The 18,433-nt window shown below is 35.7% G+C and overlaps 1 protein-coding gene across 3 annotated transcripts in view; it reads left to right on the top strand.

Annotated features, from left to right (window-relative positions):
- Positions 1 to 18,433, top strand: part of CSRNP3 (cysteine and serine rich nuclear protein 3) — a gene marked incomplete at its 5' end in the record, with an annotated part of 256,996 nt that overhangs the window by 50,987 nt on the left and 187,576 nt on the right. Inside the window, one exon of one of the 3 annotated variants that reach the window (XM_082465028.1) lies at positions 722 to 824. The exons of the other annotated variants lie outside the window; for them this stretch is intronic. Of the gene's footprint in view, positions 1 to 721; positions 825 to 18,433 lie in introns of those variants that run through there. 3 annotated transcript variants of the gene reach the window in all.

The following is an 18,433-nucleotide window of genomic DNA, read 5'->3' on the forward strand; positions in this document are numbered from 1 at the left end:
TAGGGAAATAATCCTATTCATAAGGGCTCCACCCTCATGACCTAATCACCTTTCAAAGGCCCCATCTACTGAATTAAATGGTTAAAATTTCAACATATGAATTTGGGGGAGACACAAACTTTCAATCCATAACAAACACGATGAGGCCTATCTATGGAAAATGTGTACGTTATTCCACTTCCCAGATTTTCTTAAAAGGAGGCACTTTATTGTTCTATGTGTGTGTTTTTTTTTTTCTACGTTGGAATCTGGGCATAAGTAGGATACTTGTTTTAACAAAAGTCTTTTTTTTTTTTTCCCAGTGAGTCAAATTCAAAAAATATTTGACAGCCATATATGCCCACCTTGCATGAATCAGGCATGAAACAAACCATTACCACACAAAAGAGCATTTCTATAATGGAGATGAGGACAGAGGGAAAACAGACTGCCCAAGTCTCCCTGAAAGAAATGGGAAAAGCTGTAAACCAGGCAATATTTGGTCTGAGGCTCTACAGCTAAGTGGAATTTTGCCATGTTTTTCAATGGAAGAGAGCAGAGGAAATAAAATGTATGGATGCATGGAAATGAGAGAATATTCCATAATTACAAAGTACTGATAAACTTGAAATTCCAGAAAACAAACAAAAGCCACAGCAAGTGATCAGCCAGGACAGGTATGCAGCTTGTGAGACACATGGAGGTGGAAGTGTCCAGTTTGCCAACTTTTGAAAAGAAATCTGTTTTTCACAGAGGTAGATTTTATGACCTATAACAACTGAGGACCCAAGACCAGCAGAGGACGCAGAGTCTGCCTTAAATCATGAAGCTGTTTCTTGGGAATGGTGAGTTATTTGACTTTCAAGTGAGAAAGTACATAAAAATATTGTGATGGATATTGTTGAAAGGGAATACACATTGTTGAGACTCCTCAAACTTTCTATTTTTATGGAAATTAGTAGTCAGGAAAAACACACCAAAAGGAGATGATCAATATGTATGTACAGAGATTTGGCTCTTGACAAACACCCATATGATAACGTCAGGTCTACTCAGCACATTAATGAAATTTGGCAAGAGTTATGAATTGTCTTAGCAACGTCCCCAGGAAATGAAGTTTGGCTGATGCAATGCCATCTTAGGAAAGGCCAGCTCTGCATATCATTAACATTTGTGTTGGTGGGTTCCCAAAAATGGATGTAGTTTGACCCCAAATGAGTGCTACAACAAAAGCCGCTGCTTGCTACAGGAGTGGGAAACCATGTGAGGGAAGCAAAAAATCAGACATTTCTTCAAGCACAAATGGCTGGTGTCAAAACTGGTTGCAATCGTGCTATGTTTGGCAGCTGCACCTGTGTGGTAACTAGGGAGCTATCTGGGTATGAATGTTTGTTTCACACATCAGAATTTAAAGTAGAGGATGGAATACACTGGGCAACATCTCATGAAAATGGAGTTTTTTCCTCCTTCCATAATTTGAGCTCGAAGCCTTAAAACAGGAGGAAACCATGACATAATAGTGTTTTCATCTGTAGAAAAATACATATTTTTCGATGCTAGTAATGGCGTTTAAAAGGGGAACATGCTTATTTGGTCACAGGCCACTCCGACATTATAACTCTCTTGGAATTTCCTTTTTAAGCAACCTTTCCTAGAGGCCCAGTATTGGCCTGAGACCAATTTACTCTTTGCCAAAAAAGTTATTTCTCAGGCCCAATTATCTAGGAAGCTCATAAAATGTATGCCTTGGCAGACTGAAGAAAAAAGATTTTTTTAATCAGGTTTTCCAGAGGAACTCTCAGAATTTCCAATCCAAGATCCTGTTTTGGTTGGAAGAAGGTACACAGATAGAAACATTAATAAAGAAAAATGAGGAGTGTTGTCTAACTATGGACAGATTTATTATATCAGGACCCTCCTAGTAGAAGTGAAGGGAATGGGAAAAGGAAGGAATCTAGAACTAAGAATCTCATAAAATGCCCATATTTAACATGCACAGTCATTTGGTAACCTACCTTAAGGAAAGGCCTAGAAGTTAAAGGCAGGGTAAAGACCCCTTTTTATAGTTGTTTGAACCAGATGAGTATGGCAAAAGCAAAGAGGACCAAGAGGTTAGTCTGGGATCCATGTCAGGTGGAGGGTCAGGAGACTGATAATGGCCTAGGACTTTGCTTATTTATACCCTGTTGCCATGATTTTAAGGTGTGTTTTTATCTTCACAACTAGCCAACAGTTACCCTTATTCCTGTTTTCTCTACGATTTCTCTGGTATATCTAGTTCTTTTATCTGAGAGACCTTTGAACATTTTAACTTCTGTTATTCCTCTTGAAGCGAGTGTATGTACCTTAATCCAGAAGAATTTTTCCTGAAATTCACAAAACAAAGGTAGGATGCTGAGACATTTTAAAGCTAATTATATATGCCTCTGAATGTTATTTGCTTCAAATATTTAGGTGACAAAAATATCATAAAATATTATTCATTTTTATCCTTTTATAAACTTACGTTTATTCTTAATCCTTTGCTTCAAATAAGTTCACAACTGCAGACTGATCTTTATCAGAAAATAATAATAACAATAACAAAAATAATAGCAATCACGTTGTTGCAGGAGAAGGGGGTGTGATCTCGGGTGAGTTCCTGGGAGGAGCTGCCAAGTGAGGGTCCCTGGCTTTGTGCAGGAAAGAATTAAAGAGCGAGCCGTAGTAAAGCGAAAGCGAGTTTATTTAGATAGATACACATTCCATAGGCAGAATGCAGTCTGTTTCGGAAGGCAAGAGTGGGAAATATGGGGTGGTTAGTTTTTATGGGCTGAGTATTTTCATATGCTAATGAGTGGGAGGAATATTCTAACTAGTTTGGAGAAGGGGCGGGGATTTCCAGGAATTGGGCCACCACCCAGTTTTTGGCCTTTTTTGGTCAGCCTTGGAACTGTCATGGTGCTTGTGGGTGTGTCATTTAGCATATGCTAATTTATTGCAATGAGTGCATAATGAGGGTCAGGGTCTAGGGAAGTCAAATCTTCCGCCATCTTGAGGCTAGTAGGTTCTAACCCGTTTTTGTCATGTCCTGTTTTTCTCAACGGCTGTGTCATTCTCTTAACGATTGTGCCCTGCCGCCTTCCCTCCTGTCTCAACGTTACAGCCTCCTCTTTGGTAAGATCAGAACTTAAAATCTTGATGTCATTTTTGTTCCTGCAAATGGAGACAGGGAGAAAAACTGGGAGAGTGAAAACACTTCAGAATTCTGTGTGTGTGTGAGTGGTAAGGAAATGCAGTGATTTCACCTGGACTGGTTTAAAATGAATAAAAAAGTTTAAACTGGATGAAAAAAATGGCCCTGGCATTCCATTCCCCCCATGGATTGCCCTAAGGAGTCAGTTTAGGGTCTGCTGAGTGTCAGAGCTGCTCTGTGAACCAGCTGCTGGATTCTATTACTTTAGGAAAGAGGAAAACCAAATGTTATTCTTCGAAATTTAAGGAAACATAGAACTACCTTTGAACTAATCAAGAACACTTTAAAAAACCCTATTAGGATTTTTAAGACCATTTTGAGAAACAGAAAATTCACCTGAAAATGTTTTACTGGCCAAGTCTCTCGAGGCACCTGCTACCATTTCAAATATTTGAATTCCATGGGAAACTTTGGCCAAACCTCACATTATCATATAACCATGGCAAGATTTTTCTTGTTCTTTTTGCTTTTTTGCAAATAAAACTCTTCTGTTTGCAATGTGCAGCTGTAGGTACTACATCTTTTCTTCCTGTATGAGTAGGACAAAACAAATGAACATATATCATTTATGAAACGTTATTAATTATTTTGCTACTTGTTTTCTTTTGCTTCCCAGAAATTCATATTTAAATAATATATTTTTAAGAAACCTTTAGAGGTAATGTGTTGGCCCTCATTTTTGTCTTTTAAATATATAAATAACCCTGAATTGGTACAATTTCTTCCTGTGATCATGCCAGATTTGTAATAAATATCTATGTACTGATAAGGAAAGAGTGCCTACCCAAACACTATCTGGGAGAAATGCCTCCCTGGGGGTTACAGCTGGGATCAACTTGGAGGGAATAAAATGACAAAGCATCTTTCATTTCCATCATTCCCTCTGAGATGACTACAGAAGAATAGGATGTATAGTCCTGTAGTACCCTTCACTAAGATTTACAGCAATTGTTCCTTTCTTTCAGATTGCTGTTACTTTCCTCAGTGTTACATGCTGTCATTAAATTCTCCACCCTCACTATTACAGCTTCCATTACCACCCACATGGCACTACGGCTTTATCCATGGGTGGCAGATGTTATCACCATATGTCATCCGATCAATTTTCCATTCAAGGGTAATGTAATGTTTGGGGGAAAGCCAACTCACACTTTAGTAAAGGCTTTCTCTGTAGTCTTCACCAGCCGTAAATGCAAGCATCCTTTCAACTTCTTGGCTCTGATACCTAACCAAAAAATCAGCAGGGATCTTAGAGATGCATTGCATATTTCCATGTTAGTTGGGCTCTCTCTCACTATCACCGGCCAAATTGTTTCCTATTAAGGAGTTTGGCACTATTTTGCTTTCCTCTACTTTTATTCTTCTCAGAACATTCAGAACAGAGAATCATTAGCTAGATGAATCCCAAAGGAGATAGTGGTTTCAGGTCTGGTTCACGAGGTTGTTACTTGTTTATTTCTAGGATCTTTATTTCACCTCTTTGTTCCAGAAGCTGGCATTGCTTATAGAGTTTGAAATGCTTATTCTATAAAATTCTAAAGGATAGCCAATACTAAGACAAGATCAATTTATCATTATTTATCATGATTTGTACATGCTCTCTCTCTTTCATTCCTTTTTGTTTTCTTCTTTCTTCTCAACATTTTCTCCCAACTCCATTCCTCTCTTGCTGTGGGTTTATACTTTTCCACATTTATTGAACACTTATTATTTGCCAATCACTGTGCTGTGCTCTGCATATTTAAATATTAAATAAAATACACTTCCTCCAAGTTTTTCAAATCTTAAAAATAAACCTTAAATTATTTTGAAACCAATCCAGTCTAAATCATGAATTTCCCATGCATGTTGGGTAATTAAAATGTGGAATGTTTGGGAGGAAAGGAAATGGAAACAATTACTTGTTTTTATTGATCATGAAATGATCTCCCTCTCAAGTGCTCAAGGTGCCTTACAATTTGGTGACGAAGTTCTCTTTACGTTATCCACAACCAATATTTTAAAGGCTTGGATTATGTCCTTTTTCCATTTTTGTCTTACATGTTTCAAGTTACCAAATCTCATGGTCAAACTCATTTGAAACCTATTAATTCCAATGATCACTTGACTTGCCTTTCTCCAGATATTTTCTGTTTATTTTACATCTTTCTTGATATGTGATAACCAGTAATTACTGTGGCATTTCAAGTGTAGAAAAACTGCAATTTTATATAAAATAAATGCACACTTCTTTTAAAAATTTCTCATTTATTACGCTTCTAGAAGGCAGGTAGTTTTGTGGGCATTTTTGGCAACAAGAACTAATTTCTTTAGGAACCAAAATGATATCAATCTCCTCCTGAGTTGCAGCGATGTTCAAACATCATCATATTTTAAATTTAAATTACTTGTTCTTAAATTATAACTTTATATCTACCCCTAATGAAAATCACCTACTACTACCTTATTGTTCATTAATGCTGACCTGTAAAGTTTTCATAGTTTTGTTTATTATGGAACTCTCCAGGAAATGTGGATGGAATCAGAACACAAGTTATTTTACTGTTCCTTAAGAACATTTTATTAATTTCACTTAATTGTTGTAAAACTAACAACCCTATTGGCAGTTGTTTTCAGCATGAATTCCTGAGGAAACAATGTTATCAATTTTATTTTTATCCAGAGCATCTTATCACTAAGCAAATTATTTATTTTTGATACATCATTTTTCACAGTCCTCTTCTATATTTTGTGATAGTTTTGGAAATATTTTTTAAAATTATCACTTACCCTCGTAAAAATTTAGACTCTTAAAGCTCTTTAACAAAGAGATCACAAGGCACATTTTTTTCTCACAAAAATATGTTGTCACCTTTGTTCCCATAGTTATTCCAGTTATTGCGATAATCCATGATCATCCTCTTTGTCATGCATTCTGCTGGGACACATCTCAAGGGTGCATCTCAAGGGCAGGAAGTACATCTGCTGTTTAATTTGGGTCTCTACACATTGCCTAATTCAACAATCCAGTTCTACGGTGTAGACCATACATGTATATATAAAAGATATAATTTGCCTCAATTAACGTAGGAGCTCCATAAAGTCAGAGACTTGGTCTTCTTTACTGTATTTTAATACCAAGGACAGTATTTTTCATGAAAAAAATAGTCAATAAATATTTGTGAATTCATACTTTTAGAATTACATTGTTAATATTCCACAAGCAGCTAATGAAGTTAGTTGCATCGGTCCCTAAGTTTTTTTATTAAATACTTCTGAGCATCTCTTACTCAGAGACCACACTGATGGTCTCCTGGCACCAGGATAATTTATAGCAACATGTAAAATACTTTGGCCAGTTGCACCAAATTTTACCCTTGAGTTCTTATAAGCATTTGGGTGATTGCCAACAAGTCTTGCTGATCTGTTTTTTCCGGTGGATCAGTTAGCTCTACGGTAGTCTTAGTACTCTTTATGACCTTTTGACTTGATGCTTCTAAATCTCAATTTCAAAAGGCAATTTAGGAATCCTTTGATGACTTCCTTAGTGAAGGTTGGAATGAAAAAAATGATTTTTTATATTTTTAATCCCTTGATATGTTTATGAGACCAGAGATATGAAATATTTCCACTGATCCTTCAGCTTACATTAATATATTTGAAGGTCTTTTATCTTTAACCATCTGGCTCCTTGCACGGGGCTTCTTGTTTCTGAACTACATAATTGTGGATGCATCTGGACTACCACTCCTCAAAATCGTCCCAATTCCTTTCTGATGCAGATGGACCCCAGCTCCCACATTAAGAAATGCTAACCTAGGGATTCCTCCAGCTATTCCTAGCAGTAGGACCACAGAAGCTTTGAAAGCATCCTCCGCAGGAGAGGACTTGAAGTGGGAATCAGGGATAATTTAACCTTCTCTTTATCTCCAGCAGAGCTACCCCAAATAACCGAGCACACAAAGTAAAATCAGTACACTTCTATCTAAAGTCAATTTTAATTGACAGCCACTCCCTTCCTAACAAGATTGACACCCCTAAAAACTTTCCATAGTTATTTCTGGACTACCAGTGATTTGCCCTCATTCCAGTTGTTCTTGGAGTTGAAGAATACTTTCTTGTCACTTCTCTTTTTTTTCTCCCTTTGGTCTTATTTCCATGAGGACACATTACTGATTTAAGAAATTGAATAGCAAAGCCTATAAATATCTCTACGATGGAGAAAACATTCATTGTTTAATTTATACCCCCACGGAAACTTTTTCACCTAGTGAAAGCTCAATTAATAGCACTTTTTATCATAAAGAGCCATGATCTGTATTATATTTTGTAAGAATTCAATCTGTATATGGTTTAAATTCTTCATCAGCCCTAGACCAACTTCCTTTAAGCTGTGGACAAATTTGCTTTGTTGCCTTAAAGAAGTCTAAGGATATTTTCCTCAGTTGTCCTTTTTATGCCTCTTAGTTCAGAAGTGAAATGATTTTGCCCAAGGTTATTAGAATAATATTGGAATTCAATTAGTCACTTTGAGACATGGCAACCGAATGGCTGATTCCTTTTTAATCTTTAACAAGTTCCATTATTCACATAGAGAAATTGATGCCAGTATTTAAGAAATATGAAGAAATGCAAGCCACATAACTTTGAAATATTTAAATATTCTAATACTCCGGATGAAATATCTTTTTCATACTGACTAGGCTCTGAAACTGGTTTTAAATGAAAACAGTGCCCAACAGAGGTTGAAATGCAAATAGTATTATGCATCAATATAAAGGGTCTTGATTCATTTTAATTTTATCTCTTTGCAAACTGAATGTGCATAATGTTATCTTGATGTTCAGTCTCAACCTCTTCTATCTACATATCAAAATGTACAGTAAGAAGATCATTTTTTTCACTGAAAATAAATCAGTGGGAACTGAAAAATAGGCGATGTACCTAAGCTTTACGTTATTTTTCTTTGATTTCAGGTGGGTAAGGCATTGATTAACCCTATTTTCCTACAGCCAAAGCAAGACATTTTTACTTCAGCCGAGTTCACCTGCAGATATTTTCCATAGTTTGGAGCTATTCTTTGAAATATCTTTCATCTCTTTATTCCTTTCCTCTCCATGTTCCTTTTTTCCTCTCCCTGCCTCTCTCCAGCTGCAAGGATTTGTCTCCTAAAAGAGTGGGGGTGGGAGGGAACGAGGGATGAAAGCAGACAGGGAGCATGAGCCAGAGAATGCCAGGATCTGGCTTTTGTTATTGGTTGGCTGCTGCCTGATGGGTAGACTAGGGAGGAGAGAACTCTTCAGTCTGTTCTGACGGAGCCGAAGTACAGAAACCATATTTACAGGTAAGAGCAAAAGAGAAGGAAAAAAATTCTTTTTCTTCAAAAGAGAATGCTTCTCAATTCCTACTGAGACAATTTTATGATGTAGAAATTAGTCTATAAGACATTTCCTTGAAAGTGTGTCCCTCTCATTACTTGAGGAAGCTTTGCAATGAGCTGTTCTCTCTCCCTGCAAAATCCTTAGCTGATAAAAACACCAGAGGCATGTCTTATCCTGGACAACTTTCTAGCAAGTGTTACAGAAGCAAAATTAATGGATAAGATGAGTCATCATGTGTCTTTTATTGTTTGTTTTTATTCAAGTGTATGTTATTGGAAATCAAAGGAAGGTTGAGGAAAGCTTGGTAAAATTCACAGGTCCTGAGAAAATGGAGCTTTCTCTGAATATACAGTATAAAATTTCACATGGTGTTTAATAGTTACAACACAAGAAATTGTTTAGGAAAATAATTTTTGCAGGTTGTAGACACTTTTAGCACTAATTTAGCATGAATGATTTATATGCATTTTCTTTTAACTCACTCCTCTTGATAAACCTCAAGCTATTGAGTAGTTATATCATTTTGTTTAATAAATTGTAAGCTCATATGATAATTAAACAACTGTCTTTATTTATCAACATGTATGGAGCCGTTTCCATTTTCAAAGCTTAGAAACCTGTTTGTGAAGGATTAAACACTGCTGTAAAAAATAGCATCTCATTAGGCAAGTTTCATTGGTAGTTTCCTTTATCAATCAAATATATCTAGATAAGAATTCCATCACAGTATTTATATTGTTGGTAATATCCCTAGGACAATATTTTTTAACAGCTCAAAAGTTAAGGTTTTACTTTACCAGTTGCTTCTCTCTCTTAATATTGTCTTTTATTTATAAGAGGGTAAATAATAAGGGTAAATGTATAAACTCAATGACACACTTACAGTAAAGACATGAAAAATAATTTTACTCCAAATCCATTTAATCTTACAGTAATTTTAGTTCATGAATATAGGTCAGTTAAGGATGGGGAAACTCATTAAAATGGAGCTCATTTTAAAAAAGGTTACTACTGACTTGAACACATTGACCATCAATTAATACTTGTTGATTATAATAATAAAATAAAAGTCATTCAATGATGTAAATGACTTGTTCATACCTTTTCATATATTTTAAAAATACTCCTTTTGAATGAGTCACAAACTAATAGGAACGAACGTGTACAATTTCTAAGGATTTTTTTGGTCTTGTGTTTGCTTTTTGTTTTTGTTTGAGAAATGAGATGGATTTTGTCTTTGAAGAACAGACAAAAACATAACAGTTCTTGCAAAATTGAAAAAAGAGGGGGAAAAAAACTACTGAATATTGGGTAAAGATTATCTAAATGAATGGAGAACTATCTTTAATTTCCTAAATGTGCTGAACATAGTTATGTTTACACACTTTTGTCATATTGACCCAAGCAAATACTCTTGCATGATTTATTTTGAACAATTTCTGGATTTCAAAAATCTTATGATACTAAAATATTGCCATGTTAATAATTATTCATGGATTCTTCTGATCTTGGTTTTCAAAACAAAATGATGGTAGAAATTAATCCATTCCTTAGACTGGAATTTAAGGTGATATGTAAGACCAGATATTCTTCTCCTGAAATGTGTTAAAGAAAATAAGTTAAGGCAGTTATATTTTTTGAAAATTATAAATTCCAAGTAAATCTACCTCCAAGAATGAAGGGGAATTGATGAAAATTAGAGAGCAGAGTTCCACATGGTTTTAAATTATTCTGTTTCCTTGGAAACCAGCTGCTGCAGATGCATTTTGCTTTCTTTGGCTAAAAATATCATCCTTTCAATAATTGGCAAGGGAAAGGTTCTGAATAAAACCAGAGTATATTGTTGCTGCTTTTTATAATTTCCTTAATGGCTCACATATTTTGGATGAAAAGTAGATAAACCCTTTCTCAATCAGCATTTCCTATCATCCATGGGCAGACGTCTGCTTGAGATAACTATGGTAGCTTTTACTGCAGAGACTACATGAAAAAGAGTGTGTGTGTGTGAGTGTGTGCACACGTGCACGCACTGGGGTGGAAGCAAGAGAAAAAAAAGTATGAAAGAAAACAGTTAAGAGGTTCCTGTCCAAGTGAAGGATGAAACAAGGCAAATGAGAACCATGTAAGGCCGCTCTGTGAGAGATGCCAAAGCAAGACCATTTGTTTTTCCTTTAGTGCAAACATTAAGATTCAAACATAGGTTTTTAATGGAGACAACTACATCCAACTTTGTCTCCTGTGCACAATACTTTCTTCCTTTTTTCTCTTTATGTTTGTAGTGGTTAGTAGGATACTGAGCAAGACAATAAATTAAGAAACATTTTTTTAATGTATTAGTCATTTTAGTCATAAAAAGAAAAGCTTGAGATATAGGTTCAGTCTATGGATAGTGAAGAGGATTAAATACATATTTTGACAGATTAAGAATGTTTTTACTTAATGTCCAGACTATCTTTTATTAATGTAGTCATTTCCTTACCTTTGTAATCTATCTAACATATAAAAAATTATATATTTCAACAACCTAAAACTGTTTTTTTATTAGTATTAAGGTAATATATTTGAAATTTAATAGAAATTATTATAAATACACATATGTACTTTTTGTTTTATTTGAAACCCTTTGCTTTTGTTTGGAAATAAAAATTCATTTTCTGTGGCTTTTCTTTATAAAAAATAAAAATCACTACTATCATCGTATTTTACTCTAGGCAATTTTTTAAATTAAAACATTTTCATTATAATTTTTTTTCTCTCGGCTATTTGGTGAGAGGGAAAATCAGCATAAAGCTGTTACATCTTTCCTATTTTATTATAATTCAGATGAGAGCCCTAACTCTATCTTCTCTTTACCATTTGTTTAAATGCTTTTGACATATAATATCTTATTTTCATAATATTAACCTTAGTGTATTAGATTTATTGTTAGCAATGGAGCAAATAAAGTACTACAAGCTTAAACCATGTTTTAATATATTTAATATCTAGGCAATACATTATTTAAAGTTAAATTAATTTGATATGTCAGTATGTTATTTGTCAAAAAGAGTTAGGATAATGGGAAGTATTTAGCTTTTATCAATTAACACGAGCAAAGCACTTCAATGGCAGCACTTTCATTGTAAACACAGATGACATTAAAGGGCTCGCTAACAGCAAATCAGATAGACTAGTAAATGGATTATGCAACCTGTATAAATAACTCATTGCAGGCATAATCAAAATTACCAAGTATGTTTCAAGTAATTACCAAGTATGTTCCTTAAAATGATGCAGTGCATGGACTTACCCTAACTACAGATAATTTTTAAGTACAGTTTGTTAGTAGTGGTTCTTTACTGTTTCATGCTTCTTTACTTGCTAAAAGCAGCTTGCCAGATTCGTAGGGGAGTTTACACAGGTCTCTTAAGTCTCACAAAATGTATTCAGGAAAATGAAATATTAATAGTTTCCTCTATAATATAGGTAGACAACTTTATAGCTATAATGAAAATATGCTGGTTTGGCAAATAACCCCACATTGCTGGAAACGGAAGGGTGGGATTTAAAAGAAATGGAAATTCCAGGTTAAGAGAGCTCGGGTCAGGTTTCACAATGTTCAAACTGTGCTATGTACTTAAGGTAATTCAAGCAAATGAAAAATCATGTTAACATTTGTACTATGGTAGGCCATAACGCAAATATATTCTTGATCAGAATTTATTTTTGACTTAGTATATACCGAATACCTGATAGTATAGTATAGGGCTTATATAGCTGTAGAAAGGGAGTTGGTCCAAAGCAGCATTATTACTCTTTAATTACCATTTTGTAAATCAAGGAGCAGGGAATGGATTTGCTTATCAAGCTAATGATCACATTTGGATGTTTCACATATCTCAGTGAACTCAGCTGGGCAAATCATTTGATTTCTTAGTCAACTGTTTAGATCTCAGTTGGTGACAGACTAAGTAGTTTGACCTGAAAATTGTTGAATGTGCATACTTTGAGAATACAGACTCAGTATAACTTTTCAAGCATTTAATTCATAAAATTATGATGACCTTGATAAATGTCAATGCTAATTCTAAGGATCACACTTTAACAAGAAAACTACTTGATGGGAGATCAACTTTGCCATCCATTCATTTTTAGTCTCATGGCCAAAAGATAGTAGCCATGTGATTTATTTCCAAAGAGTCTTTGTACTTTAGTGAGATCAAGAGCTTAGCACATCATCTTCCAATACAACAACAAAAGGTGGTGCACACAACACATTTCTATATTTCTCCTGACTCACATGCACATTTGTAACAATATTAAATCACCAGGTAAAAGTAGTTCTTATGTAAATTTTTATACCTTTAAACGATATTGACTACGAAGTCCTTTAGCAAACACTCATTTAATTTTCTTATTCCCTTTCAATATTTTAGTCTTCCATTATTCTAGAAGTGTGGAACTGGCCTATAGAGATAATCCCTTCCTTGACTGCTTATTTTACCTATGAACAAAGTAAGGCACAGAGAAGGATTCCCACAATAATTTTTTTAGTGGGAAACTGAGCATTATGTAAAATAAGAATAGCCAAACACTATGAGTTTGTATTAAATATAGGATATAATGCATTAAATACTGGATGGATGAAAAGCAGAGTTTAGGAGGACTTTGGAAGAAGGTGGAAAAACATGGTGTGGCCAGGCGGTCCCCAATGCGTAACAACACAGGAATTTTAGAGTTGCACAGAGCTCTTCACTTTGGTCCTGCTTTTGGTTTCCTGTCAGCCTGATCACTTTGTCTTACCGTCATAATCTCCTTGACTTTCTGTGAGTTTGCTGTCAGGGTCAAAAATGCATTTTAGTTTTGTTTTCTAGTAAGTGTTGTTGGAGTTAGCTGCTGTCATATTGTGGATATATCACAACATACTTAATAAATGAAACAAGTCATTTCCTAAACAGGACTCCTGAATGTATTTACAAAGATTTTCATTTCCTTTTCTATCTCAGGTTAGGCTAGCCAGGGAAAATCAACATTTGTCATCAGTCATTACCCAGGTAATACTGGTTTTGATGCTGTCAGCATATTAAGGCAGAAAGATTCTGGGAAAAGTTTTCAAAAGTTATTTTAAAAATTCTTGCTTCGCTATCTCAAAATTCCTTTTTGGTAGTTCATAAAACTCAAACCTTAGGTCGTTTGACTACTGGGATGTCTAAATCAGTAAGGGGCCCCAAGTGGACCCTCCCAACCTGCCCACTGAAGTCCCCTGGGACTGAGGGTCAAATGGGAAACTCTGCACTTAGGGACTCCATTGTAAGCTTCTATATTCAGAGATCTTCACACACTATGGGCAGGGCCATAGCTAGCAGCCTCAGGGCCACCTCAGTCCTATCCTGTGCTCCCTGCCTTTACTTCTTAGTGTGGTCCTTTCAGTCACTTCTCTGACCTCTCTATAACCTTTTATCAACTCAATTATAATTCTGTGGCAGGGGGTTTCCTTTGTCTTGTATCATCAACATCTACCGTAATGCCTGATACATTTTCTATATCAAAATTGTATCAAAATTGTTTTTCTGACTGCATAAATAAGTGAATAATCTTGTCAGATAGTCATCTTACCCTTTTCTTGCACCTTCCCCAGTGACAGACACTCATTACATGCTAAAGATAGTCCCTTTCTTTCATGTGCTTCTTTGTTAACACTCTTCAGTGTGATAATGTTCGTGTCACATAAATGTCATTAAGCCATGCAAAATTTTGTATTGCAGACTTTTTATTATGCAAACTCCTTTTGACCTCTCTGACTTTAACAGGGGATTTCATCTGTACGGAGTCCCCGTTTCATGACTCCCTGCACTGTGCTATTCCATTTTACTACTCTTCTATTTCTGATCACACACACACACACAGGCACACACACACAGATCATCATCATATAGTAAATCAGTGGACTAATTGTAAATTAATGTAATTAATTTTTATATTAACATGTAATATAAATGTTAAATAATGTCTGTGTAAGAAAATATAGTAATAAGTATTTTACCAATCTCTGATATATATATTCTTTCTCAATAAATCCCCACTTTCTTGAGTCAAAGTTATTCAGCAACATTTGATTAAAGTTTAAATTGTTCAGCAATATTTTTCTTCTGCTCCGGGTCCACTTTCTGCCATTTATCTTGTGTTGTGGTGAACAATTTTAAGTCATCATGTTTGGCAGATGAAAATGCTGAATCAGCTACAAAGAATCTAAGGGTGTGTACTAAGAGTTAATGGACCCATTTTACCGGGGTTTAATATGTCTGAAGGTAAAGGCAAGCAGATAATACGGGACAGGTGGAAGTCCCAGTCTGCCACAGCAAGGTAGAACTTACTGAAAAAAAAAGGAATGTCACGCCATGATGTAATGTCTGGAGAGTCTATAGGGAAAGAACAACTGCTAATAGCTAATATATCTTTAAATATGCTCATGTGTGTGGGGATTGTACTGTGGGTGTACATATATACCGCTTAAATGAAGGATTCAGTCAGCCAGTCAGCACATCTGCTTCTAGAAATGCATACTCTTGTACAAATTGGGTATTGTAACTTTGGCTAACCTATTAGTTCTTTAGATAGTTCAGCATAGTGATTGATGGAATGCATAATAAACTTTGCAGCTATGCAGTCTACAGTTCAACTCGCAGGCATGCTATCTTACTGCCTGTGTAAATGTGAACAAGTTACTTAAGCTATCTGAGCCTCAGTTTCCCTTTCTGTGAAATTCAGTTATTATCTACCTGGGTGATATTGTAAAGACTGATAGATCCATGTAGAACATTTTTCACTACAGAATTTAAGACATAGTCAGGAATTGTGTGCAATTTCAGTTGTTATTGTTAGTCATCCTTTTCTGTTAATAAACCAAGAATGGAAGGAGCAAAATAATCCCCAGGGTTTTTAATGGCTTCCTAAATACTATTCCTCATTAGGGGATTAAAAAATTCCTTTTTTTCCCCATATTAACTGCAGTTAACTCACTGGATATCAGCTGGCTAAATTAGTACTGTATGAGATAGTAAAATTGCAAAAACAATTTAAGCAGTAAGATACCATCAGGAGTCAAGGAAGAGTGTGATGATTAAAATATGATTTCAAGTGCCAAAATGGCCAGGTTCGGGTGCTGCCTGTAAGACTAATTAGCTTTATGACCTTGGCTCATCACCCAACCTCTCTGAGCTTCAGTTTTTAATCTGAAAATGACATTAATAATAATGCCTACCTCCTATGCATACAACAAAGATTAAATAAGTTGATATATGTCGGATTGCTTTTCTATTGCCTTGCAACAAATTACCACAAATTTAGCAATTGAAACAATGCCCACTTATTATCATATAGTACTGTAGGTCAGAAGTCCTGCAGAGTGTGGCTAAATTCTTAGCCACAAGGCTGAAATCAGGGTCAGCACAGCTGAATTCTTGTCTGGTCACTGTGGGGGGAAATCTATCTCAAAGCTCATACTTGTTGGCAGAATTCAGTTCCTTGTGCTTCTAGGACTAGGGTCCCTGTTTCCTCCTTGCTTCAGCTGGAGCCGCTCTCAGCTCCTAGAGGCTGCACACAGTCCTTGTCATGTGACCCCTTCCATCTTCAAAGTCAACCACAGAGAATCTCTCTTGTGTGGAATCCTTCTCACCCTTAATTTCTGTCCTCTAGATTTAAAGTTTTATGTGATTAATTCAGGCCCACCTGGACAATCTACCAGGTCACTGATTTGGGACCTCCATTATATATGCAAATTCCCTTTGCCATATAATGTGAACATAACGGAGTGATATTTCACCATATTCACAATCCTGGGGTTATACAAAGAGAGCACACCAGGAGGTGGGCAATCTTGTATACCACCTTAGAATCCAACATACTACATACGTAAAATGCCAGAACAGTGCCTGGCATATAGTTAGCATGATGTGTGTTAGCTTTTATTCTTACTGAATATATGAAAAATTTATAAAATTTAAAAAAAACAGCAATGTTGCAGTAATGACAAGGGTATAGTGAAATGACATCCTACTGCACCATTAAAGACATAAATTGGTAGAACCTTTCTGCCAGGTAATTTGGCAATGTGTACTGAAAGCCTGGTAATTCCACTTCTAGGAATTCATCCTAGAGATATAATCAGAGATGTACACAAAGATATATGAAAGAAAATGTTAATTATATGGAGATTTATAATAAATATTTCAAAAGAAGCCAAGCATCTCCCTTAGAATTGTAGTTAAATATTATTGCATAGCTATTCAATGAAATGCTATGTAGCCTTAAACACAAAAATGAAAATCAAATAAAAACAAGTGGTTTAGAAAATTATTTAATGAGAAGGGAACATGCTCATGTTATAAGTGGAGAAATTATAGGTTACAAAATTGCATATATAGTGTTAATCAATTAGTACTCCTTTCTGGAGTGTGAAGTGGCCTTTCGGCAAGACAGGTTCACTTGACAAGGGAGGGGACATACCCTGATGCTGTCTGTCTGGTCATGCCCATCCATCCAAAGAACAAGGGTATCCTCAAAAGAAGACTTTGTAGCATCTCCCCTAGATTTTTGTCCTGTTGCCATTTATTCCATGCCTTAAAGAGAAATGGCATGCTCTGGTCGCTCACTTCTAATTTATAGCCCCCCTCTATACTGAACTGACTAAATTACACTCTCAGCCAAGACTTTAGTGTATTGTTTTTGTTTTGTTTTAGCTATAATGCCAAGCATCTGGAATTCATAATACATACCAGTGGAGGACATAGAAATACCTACAGTGCACATTCTAACACTATAAAACAGCTACTACTAACCCCATTTAACAGGTGAGAAAACTTTGGCTCAGAGAAATTAAGTAACTCACTAAAGAACTATTTAAGGAAATGGTGAAACCAGGTTTTCAAGCAACTGGCTTCACCCTTTTCACCATACCAGTGACTCCTGGTAGTTCCTGGGACTCTATTACATTTAAAAAAATTTCCCCAGAAAATTTTAATGATTAGCCTAGTCTAAGTCCTACTGTAGGACACATCACCACTTTCCCTATACCTGAAGGCAAATTGGTGGTAACAGTGCATACTGCTTTTTTCTCCTAAGCTTTTTCCAGCTCCAGGCTCTCAGGTTCTAAATTTTAAATTAACGGATGTGTTTTTAATTGGGGGATCCAGATATCACCACAAGTTCAGATTAAAACAGTTCATCCCATTTCCCTCTCAACCCAAAGGGAGATGTACCAAATTTCATAATCTTTAAAACCAGCATTTCTCCATAGATACTACAACCCAGGTTAATTTCTTCTACCTCTTGATCTTCTGTGACTTAACTCTTTTTTTTTTTTTTCCTTTTGAACTACTTTTTTTTTTTTTAAACATCTTTATTGAAGTATAATTGCCTTACAATGGTGTGTTAGCTTCTGCTTTATAACAAAGTGAATCAGTTATACATATACAATATGTTCCCATTTCTCCTCCCTCTTGCATCTCCCTCCCTCCCACCCTCCCCATCCCACCCCTCTAGGTGGTCACAAAGCACTGAGCTGATCTCCCTGTGCTATGCGGCTGCTTCCCACTAGCTATCTATTTTACATTTGGTAGTGTATATATGTCCATGACACTCTCTTACCCTGTCACATCTCACCCCACCCCCTCCCCATATCCTCAAGTCCATTCTCTAGTAGGTCTGTGTCTTTATTCCCGTCTTGCCACTAGGTTCTTCATGGCCTTTTTTTTTTTTTTTTCCCTTAGATTCCGTATATATGTGTTAGCATACGGTATTTGTTTTTCTCTTTCTGACTTACTTCACTCTGTATGACAGACTCTAACTCCATCCACCTCATTACAAATACCTCCATTTCATT

The sequence above is a fragment of the Balaenoptera physalus genome (genome assembly GCF_965194825.1).
Source record: "Balaenoptera physalus genome assembly, chromosome: 6".
Classification (NCBI taxonomy): Eukaryota; Metazoa; Chordata; class Mammalia; order Artiodactyla; family Balaenopteridae; genus Balaenoptera; species Balaenoptera physalus.